This window comes from Protopterus annectens, chromosome 11.part0 (assembly GCF_019279795.1).
Source record: "Protopterus annectens isolate FY-2018-M chromosome 11.part0, PAN1.0, whole genome shotgun sequence".
Taxonomy (NCBI): Eukaryota; Metazoa; Chordata; order Ceratodontiformes; family Protopteridae; genus Protopterus; species Protopterus annectens.
In genome coordinates, this window is record NC_056745.1 from 308,001,503 (window position 1) to 308,013,803 (window position 12,301).

General features: G+C 39.1%; 1 protein-coding gene across 1 annotated transcript in view; it reads left to right on the top strand.

The window, feature by feature from the left end:
* CFAP54 (cilia and flagella associated protein 54) overlaps positions 1–12,301 on the top strand; it is a 2,749,537-nt gene that overhangs the window by 570,889 nt on the left and 2,166,347 nt on the right. The window lies entirely within an intron of this gene.

Sequence of the window (12,301 nt, forward strand, 5' to 3'; positions counted from 1 at the left end):
TCCATCCTCAATACCTCAGATGTTGTTTTTCATCATCTTGCACGGACATGGATCCACTCATTGCACTTTTCGGGTTGTGTAGTAAGCATTTTTTTAATATTAACACCACTTCTTTTTCTGGTTAACTAGTTACTTTATAGTTACCCCATCATAGTAGTTTGGGCTTTTCTGTCCATTAGCTGTATACCTTATCAAAGTAACTTTTACGTACTATTGTTGGTACACTTCCTTATCTACATTTGTGTATATATATATATATATATATATATATATATATATATATATATATGTGTGTGTGTGTGTGTGTGTGTGTGTGTATATATATATATATATATATATATATATATATATATATATATATATATACATATACATATACACACACACATTTTTGTTATTGATAGCTTATATAGCTGAGAAACCTACAGGTCTTAAAAAATGCACTTCCTATGGGCATAAAATTCCGAACTGTGATGCCCACAGGGAGCGCATTTATTGTTTTTGAGCAGAACTTCTGTGTACGAACTGTACCATTTGTGCCGCATTTAACTTAAGGGCTATTGCGGACAGGAGAAACAAACTAGTCCTCAAAGGATTATTACCTCCATCATCTTCTTTTCTTCCAGGGCTCAAACCCCCATCAAACTGTTTAAGGCTCTGTCGGAGCATAGTAAATGATGTCCAAAGTCCATCATCAGGGCCTCCACAAAAAATTCAAAGATCATCAGATCCAAAGTGAAAAACTACAGATCCTAAGTCTTCAGATCTAACAGTTATTTCAGCCAGTCCCACTATTCACCCTATGAATCCGAAACCATTGGATCCAATTCCTTTCACTTCTTATATGCCAAGAGCCCACTAACCCAAGTTCACAGTCGACCATTTCTCTTCGGCTCCACTCTCAACTAATGCAAACTCTGAGAAAACACCCCAGACCTCAGTTTACTACCTATAAAAAAACACCAAGCAAGTGTTAGAACACACCAGACTACAAAGCCAGCAAAAAAGATGCCACCAATCTTATATTAAATAATTTATTCACACTGAATAACACTCTGACGCCTCGGCACAGCCTTCCTGGAGTTACAAAATATGCCACACCACACATCTATATATATATATATATATATATATATATATGTATATATATATATATATATATATATATATATATATATATATATATATATATATACGCACACACACACACACACACACATATTCACTTAAATACAATTAATTAAAGAATCATCAAATTAGTCAACCATCAATTAAATTAATCATATATACATTTTAAAGAAACTCTCTTTAGTTACATTCACTATTTATACCTACTGGAGATAATGTATTACATTTTAAAATATATAAAGTTTCTTTGTACAATAATTTCTTTTTCATTAAAACTTCATCTGCTTCTGAACTATGTTTCAAAATACAAGCTTTTAACTGTGAAAAGTCACTACTGTGACAAGTAAAAAAATGTAAAGCTATAGGGCTCATAGCATTATTATTTTTTATGTCTGTAATATGTTCTTGCAACCATAGCTTGAATATTCTTTTAGTCTCCCCTATATAAAACAAATTACAGGGGCAAGACAGAGCATATACCACTGATTTAGTTATATATGAAAAAGTAGAAGTGGAACAGAATTTTACACCATTTATTTTTTCAATACATTTGGTAATGTTGGGACAAACCGAACACCTTCCACAAGGGAAGGTGCCACATTCCACAACCTGTGGGTTTAATTTTTCACCAAGTGAAATAAATCCATTGTGTGCACCATGTCTTTAATATTTCTACTTCTCTTAAAAGAGATATTTACAGTTCTACACAGATTTATTATCCCTTCCATATTAATTAAATAAGGCCAATAATATCTAATGACATCACTGATTTTTTTCACTTAAGATATTATATACAGTAACAAAATAAACTTCTCTACACTCCTGCACAGTATTAAATTCTCTATTACTATTTATCTTATTTACTAAAGGCCTATTACGAGGTAAGCTAGTATCTATTATTTTATGAAGGGCATCTAAAATAACATTTTCATCATCCCCCCTTTGCTTGAAGTTAATACATGTTTTTTTATTATTTCCTCTTTTCTAGACCCATTTCATTGTTACATAGCCTGCTAACTCTCAATAATTCATTATAAGGTAGTGCCTTTAAAGTATGTGGTGGATGGCAACTACTGTTATGTCTTTTGGCTTTTCCCGGTTAGGGGTTGCCACAGTGGAACTCTGGTCCGCTAATGAATGGCAGTAGATTTTTATGTGCCGAGTTGCCAGCTGTGACGCACAACCTTCAACGAAGGTATGCCCATTCATGCATGTCTCCACAGAAGACGCTTTAGCTGAGAATCAAACAGGACAAGGTCTTACTGTGAGGCGACAACGCTACCGCAGCACCACCACCGCAACTACTACTATCCAAAATATTATAATCTCCACTTCCCTTTCTGTGTATGTTGGTTACTATATTATTGTTCCTAATAGTCAAAGTGACATCTAGATAGTTAACTGTTTTTTCCTATCTGTAAGCCATCAAATTTTATCTGAAAACAATCTGCATCTAAATCATTTATAAACTGGGGGGCTATTTCAGCACCCCATTACATAAAAAAATCAAATCACCTGTATATCTACAATATAAAATAACATAACTATTAAAAAAATTCAATCTATACAAAAACTCAACTTCAAAAAGGCCCATGAACAGGTTAGCATACATGGGTGCTAAAGATGCACCCATGGCAGTACCTTGTAGTTGATGGTAAATGAGCTTATTAAACTCAAAAAATTATTCATCAAACAAAAATATAACAATTCCATCACATAATTGCTAACAGGCTATCACCTAGAAAAAAATCTAACAGCTTCCATACCTAACTCATGGGTAATACTTGTATAGAGACTTTTTACATCTATAAATATCCAGTAATATTCTTCATCACATTTAACATTCTTTATTTTATCCAAAAAATGGAAAGTGTCTTTAATATAAGAATTTAACTTAACTACATAGTTCAAAAGATATGAATGTAAAAATATTCTCATATTATGGAGAAAATAATTCTGTGCTGCTACTATGGGTCTACTGGGGGGGGGGGGGTCGCATTTTTATGTGTCTTTGGCAGACAATAGAACTTAGCCACTGAGCTTCCTTCTACATTAAATTTATTTAGGGCTTCTTTTCTTGTAAAATAGCCCAATCTTAGGCCTTTAGCTACTAGTGTTTTAAAATTCATTATAGCTTGATAAAAAAACATCAATATTTACTTCCCTGTATACTTGGCCATCAGATAAATGGTCCATACACATTTTCAGGTATTGTTTCCAGTGCATAACAACATTTTTTCTATCTTTATCTGAGGGTTTTATAATTATGTCTGATCTTTTACATAAATTTTATAAAGACAACCATTCTTTCTTACTCATATTATACAAAATGTCTTTCTTCTCAGAAGAAAAATCTTTCAGAACTTTCTCTAATGCAAAATTAAGCATCTTAGAAAATTGCAAAATCACCTGGTTGTTAAATGCAGGTATAAGTAACCATTTCAGTATTTAAAGTGCAATATGCATTAACACTTTTAGCTGTTTCAAATGAAGAATAACAAGAGAAGAAATCCAGCAACTCATCTTCACTTGCAGATATACTTTCTTCATTAACTGACGTACTTTCACCATTACATTCAAAATAATTAGCCAAAGGCAGCTTTCTTATTAACTTAAACACTTCTGCTTTAATAAAATGTGCTCTAGGTAGCGCTTAGGTTCATCGGTTCATAGGTTCATACTAGGCTATCTGCCCTAGAGCATTTATAAGCCTAGCCAGAGTGTGTTTGGCTTTCGCCACCCATTTTAAATTAATTTTGCTATGCCCTTTTTGAGGTTAGTATACTGTGCCTCTGTCTAACAGTGACACAGAAGTGATACCTGGGGTAAACCTACGATCTCCCATCAACTCATCAAGATTCCTCTTGAAGAGAGTCAATGAGGGACTCTGCCTAACCTGGACTGGGATTTTATTCCAGAGTGAAGGGAGCCTCTGGGTTATGAATCTGTCCCTCCAGCATGTCCTATTTATTTCAGTGCTGAGGTTCAAGTCTCTCGAGCGTAGCTCGATGGGATTTGGATTTTCTGAGGTGCAGCATGTCCATTAATTCCAGGTTGGACATGGCTTTATACGTCAGGCACAGATCGCCTCTGAGCAGGCGGTATGCCACTGAGTAGAGCTGGAGTTTCTTTAACCGGACAGCATATGGCATCTGTTTGAGCCCTTTGATCCTCTTGGTGAGGTACTTTTGGGGTCTTTCCAGTTGCTGCAGGTGTCTGGTAAGGTACATCCCAAAAGGGGCATTGTACTCCATTATGGGCCTGATGAGGGATGAGTAAAGAGGCACAATGACCTCCCCTGATCTAGATGTGAATCCCTTCATGATTAGGTGGGCTATATAAAATGATTTTCTAACCACTTTGGCCACGTGGTTGTCAAATGAGAGATTGCTATCAACTTGGGTCCCCAGGTCCCTAATTACTTCTTCTGTACTTAATGGATTACCACCTATGTGGTAATTTGTTTGCACTTTGTTTTTGCCAAAGGGGTGACTATACACTTTTTGGCGTTTAGCATGAGGCCATGGCTCTGGCACCAGTTGTCTGTTTCTATGAGGCCCTTTTGGAGGATGCTTGTGTCAGCTGGAGAGTCGATTATGGCGCCCAGTTTGCAGTCATCTGTGAACTTAGTCAGCCACAGTCCTTCCGTGTTGGCCTGTACCTCCGAGAAATGTATGCCGAACAAGAGAGGTCCCAGGACTGAGCCTTGTGAGACGCCACTTGTAACTGGTTTGGAGTCGGACATGGCTCCAGCAATTCTAACCATGTGGATTCTGTCCTTGAGCCAGTTTGCAACCCATCTAGTGACATAGGGGTTTATATTTAAGCTGGTGAGCTCATCTATAATGCCCGAGTGGGGTATTGTATCGAAGGCTTTTGCGAGGTCCAGGTAGGCTGTGTGGACCACCTTCCCCTCGTCAATGGCCTTGGTGACTGTTTCAAAGAAATCAACCAGGTTTAAGAGGCAGGATCTTCCCTTAACAAAGACGAACTGGGTAGGATCCAGTGTCTGTAGGTCCCCAATATCTTTATTTATGAGGTCCATGATAATCCTTTCCATAGCTTTGCAGACCAAGCTAGTCAGTCTTATGGGGCGATAGTTTCCAGGATCCGTTGAGGCACCACCTTTGTGGAGAGGGACCACTGTTGCTGTACGCCACTCTTTAGGGACATATTCTGTAGTAAGGCTGAGATTGAACAGTGGTTTTATGTTTGGGTTTAGCTCTTCTTGGAGTTCATGTAGGACACAGCCCGGGACACCGTCTGGTCCCATTGATGCTGTGTTTTTTGCTTTGGAGAGGGCAGCTCTTACCTGAGCATCTGAGATGTCAGGGGGGCAGCACTCTGCTGGGATAGATATTTGCCCTTTTGGTGGGGAGGGGGTGAGAAGTTTGCGCTGAACCTGTCAGCTAGGATGTTGGCAATGTCTGTGAGTTTGATGTATTTCTTGTCATTGTGGACTAATTCTGAGCATATCTGGGAATTCCCACCCAGGTTCCTAACATAACTAAATAATACTAATAATAGCTGTTGGTATAAACTTTAAACCATACTTCAAAACAGATATTTCAGTTTCACTTAAATCAACCCCAGATAAATTCACAATGCAATTATTCAAATAACATATTTTTATACTGCTAACTACTGTGCAAACAGGTTTAAAATCAATATTTAGTCCTTTTATTTTGTTGTTTGAACTGTTGAAAGTATCTCTTACCTTCATACCATCGTTTAAAGCTGTTCTGTTGATTGTAGTCATTCTGCTGTCTTCCCTGTTGTTTCCCTTGGCCCAGAAAATTATTATTTATGTAATTAGGTTGTTGTGGAGCAGGCAAAGGTGGGTAGTCTGTATTTTCATTATCAGAGCCTGCAGAAGTATTGGTTCCATCTATAGAGGCAAAGGAGACATTTTGGTGTTTCTTAGATCTCCCAGAAGCATTTTTAAAGCCTCTGGTACCATTCTGCTTGGCTACCTTCTTGAAAGCCAAACAAGAGTCATAATCTGTAATGTCTCTTTGTAACTTATTGATTTTGCATTGTATAATTTCACTAGAGTTTTCCTCTAACTTGATATTTAAAGAACATAACCATTGTTCAAACCTAGAACCACCCAGCTGCCCAGATAATTCATCACAAGCAGCTGCAATTTCAGCCTTCACTTTAAGCTGTTTTAAGGTGTCTTGTTCTATCAGTATAAGCAGCCATTCCCTTACACACCTTAATCTTAATATATCTATCTATGTCTATTAAATCAAGCAACTCTTCTCTTAGCTCATCTTCTTCCAAACTGAGGGCACATCCCTTGTTTTCCATTTCCTGCGGGCATTCTGTAGAAAGTTCTATAGCATCTTCCTGTGGCATCTGCTCTTCAATTTCATCCTGTGCCATCCATTGCTCTGTAATATGGTAACTCACTGGCCTATCACTCCTCAACATTGACCGCATCAGAGTTTTCACAGTTGCCTGTTCCTTCCCTTGCTTTCTAGCTTCAAGTGGACATTTATACTGGTTTCCTGTGGAAGGCTCCAAAATATCTTGATGTGGCACCTGACCAATCGCTTCCTGTTCCACTGGTTTCCCCTTAATTTGGATATCCATTGCTCTGTCCTGGTATGGTGCTTTCTGCATTAGATTTTCTACACTGAATCCTTCACTTTGCAGGTACTCCATAACCTCAATTTCTATTTCTTTAACTTCTCCTTTACTAATCTCCTTTTCTACTTTCCTCTTTGTCTTCTTATTTTTTGTATTGTAAAGTTTTCCATGTCTGGAGTCCTTTGCCTGTATTTCTCTCCAAATGTCTTTGGTGCTGCTCTTTTTGTATTGGTTAGTTTTGCTTTCTCCTTTGCATAAATATTACACCATAATAAATCTCGTTTTCTTTCCCATGTCCATATTTTTTCTTCAGATGTCTCCTGATCGTCCTGCTTTTCTTTACTTTGGGGACTCACTCCACTGGAGAGGAACATGCACTTGGAATACAAATGGATAAACTCATTATTTTTAGATGCAGACCTCTCTGCATCAAGCACAATTTCCCATAAGAGCACACAGGAAACACACTCAGCCTGGGGTCTGGATTTCTCTAATATTCTGTGTGGCTGTTGTTATTCTCCTTAAGGATCTGATTCCAAAATCCCACTCTCTCCTTATTTCTTTAATTTCTCCCAGCTTCATCCTCATCCCTTTCCACTTTGAATTTTAGCTTTCTGCTTGTGTTATGTACAGTACAATGGAAATGTATTTGCCCCCTTCTTGGTTTCTTATTTTTTTGCATGTTTGTCATACTTAAATGTTTCAGATCATCAAACAAATTTAAATATTAGACAAAGATAACCCAAGTAAACACAAAATGCAGTTTTTAAGTGATGCTTTTATTTATTAAGGAAAAAAAAAACTATCCAAACCTATATGGCCCTATGTGAAAAAGTAATTGCCCGCTTAACCTAATAACTGGTTGTACCACCCTTGGCAGCAACAACTGCAATCAAGTGTTTGCGATAACTGGCAATGAGTCTTTCACATCGCTGTTGAGGAATTTTGGCCCCCTCTTCTTTGCAGAATTGTTTTAATTCAGCCATATTGGAGGGTTTCTAAGCATGAACTGCTTTTTTAAGGTCATGCCACCACATCTCAATTGGATTCAAGTCTGGACTTTCACTAGGCCACTCCAAAACCTTCATTTTGTTTTTTAAGCCATTCAGAGGTGGACTTGCTGGTTTGTTTTGGATCATTGTCCTGCTGCAGAACCCAAGTGCGCTTTAGCTTGAGGTCATGAACTGATGACTGGACATTCTGCTTCAGGATTTTTTGGTAGAGAGAAAAATTCATGGTTCCATCAATCACAGTAAGTTGTCCAGGTCTAGAAACAGCAAAGCAGACCCAGACCATCACACTACCACCACTATGTTTGACTATTGGCATGATGCTCTTTTTCTGAAATGCTGTGTTACTTTTACACCAGATGTAACGGGACGCACACCTCCCAAAACGTTCAGCTTTTGTTTCATCAGTCCACAGAATATTTTCCCAAAAGTCTTGGGGATCATCAAGATGTTTTTTGGCAAAAGTGAGGCGAGCCTTTATGTTCTTTTTGGTCAGCAGTGGTTTTTGTCATAGAACTCTGCCATGCATGCCATTTTTGCCCAGTCTGTTTCTTATGGTTGAGTCATGAACACTGACCTTAAATGAGGCAAGTGAGACCTGCAGTTCTCTAGATGTTGTTCTGTGTTCTTTTGTGACCTTTTGGATGAGTCATCGCTGAGCTCTTGGGGTACTTTTTGTAGGCCAGCCACTCCTGGGAAGGTTCACCACTGTTGCATGTTTTCTCCATTTGTGGATAATGGCTCTCATCGTGGTTCGCTGGAGTCCCAAAGCTTTAGAAATGGCTTTGTAACCTTTTATAAACTGATAGATGTCAATTACTTTGTTTCTCATCTGTTCTGGAATTTCTTTAGATCTCTGCATGATCTCTTCCTTTTTGGGATCTTTTGGCCTACTTCATTTTGTCTGACAGGTTCGGCTTAAGTGATCTCTTGATTCAACAGGTCTGGCAGTAATCAGGACTGGGTGTGGCTAGTAAAATTGAACTCAGCTTTCCCAAAAATGTGATTAACCACAGTTACTTCATGATTTAACAAGGGGAACAATTACTTTTTCACATAGGACCATGTAGGTTTGGATAATTTTTTTTCCTTAATAAATAAAATTATCCCATAAAAACTGCATTTTGTGTTTACTCGGGTTATCTTCTTTGTCTAATAATTAAATTTGTTTGATGCTCTGAAACATTTAAATGTGCCGAACATGCAAAAAAATAAGAAATCAGGAAGGGGAAAATACTTTTCATTGCACTGTTTATGAACCTTAACTGTGTAGCTCTAAAATATCCCTTCAAATCAGGTAATCCTAATTCACCTTGCTCTATTAAAAGAATCTACTTATCCCACTTGACCCTTGTCCTTTCCCCTTCCATATAAAATCTTTCATCTCTTTATTAATTACTGTCCACAACTTCTCTTGTTGATAAAATATACTAAAGGGACTAAAAACATTTCCACTACTTGTATCTTGCTATCCATAACCATATATGTGATAGCCACCACTGCCACCAATATGTGTCCATGGGCCAGTATCAAGGAGCATGAATCCTCACCACTGACACTGGAGAGGGGTGTGCACTTGGAATACTAATGGATACACTCAGTATTTTCAGATGCAGACCTCTCTGCATCAAGCATGATTTCCTTTAAGAGCACACAGGGAACACACCCAGCCCAGGGTCTGGGTTTCTCTACATCTGTCTCCTTCCAGGTCACCAATAAGGCTCCTCACTGGCACAGTTGTAGAGTTAGATCTTCAGCTGAGTGTCCAAGCGAAGTCTTCCAGCACCCTTTCTGTAAAACTATTGCATGTCCCTGCCCCAAGTAGCTGACAACACACACACACACACACACACACACACACACAATGTGAGATTTGATTTTACCCACACACACACACACACACACACACACACACACACACACACACACACACACACACACACAAAACACCTGGGAAAAGCTGGTACAGATTTACCTGCTGTGCCCCCTTCTGCCCAGAGTATAAGGTAGTTATCACCGACACCAGACACTCCACAATCAGCTAATCTAAGGCCCTTAATAAAGGGTGTCCAATTATACTGTGTAGTATTAATACTAATACAAATGATAGTAGCTGACCAAGACAGCTAGGCCTTCTAGAGTGGCCCACACAGTGTCAACAAGCAAATATAAGTACTCTCAAAGGTTAGATACTTTCTACAATGACCAGCCACAATAAAAATTATATATATATTTGATAATCAATAATAAAAGAGCATGAAAATGTTGAATATATATATATATATATATATATATATATATATATATATATATATATTATTGATGGACAGACTCATACATTATATTCCTGACTAAGCTAAAAGAATTACTGTTCACTAGTTAGGTTACTTACTGCCACAAGGCAAGATGCTGTGGGTGAGGGTCTTTCTAGTCAGGTTCCCAAAACAGACTACTCATTACTCTGAGATTTCTCTTTGTCATATTTACAGTATAATTTCCAAGAGTGTTAGCAGAATTACCTCATCTAGTCACCCGACTCTAGGTTTTAACAGTATTCCCCTTTGAAGCTGAGACAGGAATTTGGCATAGATGGCTACAATACACATCTAAGTGTTTATGGCAGTGCTGTGGGGTGAAGCTTTAACGGTTTAACAGCTCATTTACATGTCCCTTATTTTTATTAAAGCAAGCTAGCTAGTTAACTGTTGCTGTCCCACTATCCTCTATTAAACCGCATACGTGTAATTCAGTGACAATAATACATGCACATTTCTTTTCATTTCAGCAGGGTGCACTGTTGATACATATCATTCTTTACAAATCTCCAGATGGCTATACCCATAGCATCACAGGAGCCAATAAAGAAGAGGTACCTAAGCCAGCTGAACCAGTCTGTCAAACATATGTCATTCTCAGTGGTGATGGTAGAGTCTATGTTGCCTATTCTGTGGAAAGATGACTGAATGTGCTCAGTGAACCTATACAACACCTACTTATCACATAAATTATAGCCTGGCAGTCCAGGAGGTTTTTATAATTCCAGATTGGCACCAGTCATTTTCAATTCAGAGTACTGCCCTTTGGTCTCAGTACCACCCCCCAGGGTGTTCACCAAGTGCATGGAAGTAGTAGCAGTCCTACTCAGGTTGCAGTGATTCTGAGCTTTCTTCCACTAGTACGATTGGCTGATCATGGCTCCCACAAGGGACTTACTAGTTTACTCAAGAGGCTCTTCACACCACCTGTGCCCTTCCTTAGGGATTACATTAAGGTTTGAAAAAATCAGATTGGAATCTCTTCAAACCATAGAGTTAATAGGTTGCCACCTGGACACCACTATGCAGATAGCCAGGCTTCCTCCCTCCAGACTGCCATCTCTGAGTCTTCAGACTTCTCAAATCATGTACCAGCAGAGGCCACTAGCATGTCTGATTCTCCGAATTGTAGGATACATGCTAACTGCTGTCACTCTAGTTCCACACATGAGTTTCTACATGAGAGTACTTCAGTAGACTGTATCTTTTCAGTGGTCCGTGACATGTAAGTCAATACAACATCCCATCAGACTCATCCATATTTTATGGTGGCTGACTTGCCACCTTGGGATGTCTCTTTGTGCTTCCCCCATGACAAAGGCCATGATAAGTACCTATGCCTCTCCCCTGGGGTGCGGGTGCCTTTTTTTCAAAGGGTGGACGGTCCAAGTTACCTGGTCTCAGGCAAGGGCTAACCTTCACATCAATGTTCTGTAGATGTGGGGAGTCCTTCTCACATTGCCTCCCCATGGGTGTGATAGTAGTACTGATGCACAATATGTCTGTGATCTGGTACATCAACGCACAAGGTGGAACCCATTCTTACCCCTTATGTCAAGAGGCCATGAGCATGTGGCAGTGTGCAATGCCATCCCAGCCCTTTCTTGTTGCAACACATTCCCCAGGTAAGTTCAGTATCTTAGCAAACAAACTGAGCAAGTCAATTCTCCTGCCACAAGAGTGGTCCCTCAGTCATTCAGTGGTGTCCAAAATGTTCAGATGCTGTGGCCAGCCCTGCAGGATCTGTTAGCAACCCTGACTAATACCAAGTGCAGCAGCTTTTTTGCCTTGATCCCTCAGAATGGACAGTTCATAAGGTGTGCTGTAGTCCATACTTGGCCCCCAGGCTCCTGTATGCCTACCTGCCCACTTCTGTCGTAGCCAAGGTTCTTCAGAAAGCAGCCTAGCGCAAGGCAAAAGGATTCTCATTGCCCCCTTTTCACTACAACAGGTTTGGTTCCCCTTCATTTGACCACACCTAGATCCCCTTCTAGATCTGATTTCTCATCTCTCCATCAAGCCTCACCCAGACATCATATCTCTCATTCTGATTACTTGATTTCTCCACTTCTGATTATGGCCTGAAATCTGAAGTGTTCATCCAGTGTCATGCAGATTATCACATCCTGAAATCCCTCTTCTAGGAAGACCTACAGAAGTAAATGGAAAAGTTTCTCTATTTCGGCTAATTCTAAAGGTTTGGATCTGTTCTCAGCATCTCTTCTTTCAAGATTTGATTTTCTGGTGGGTCTC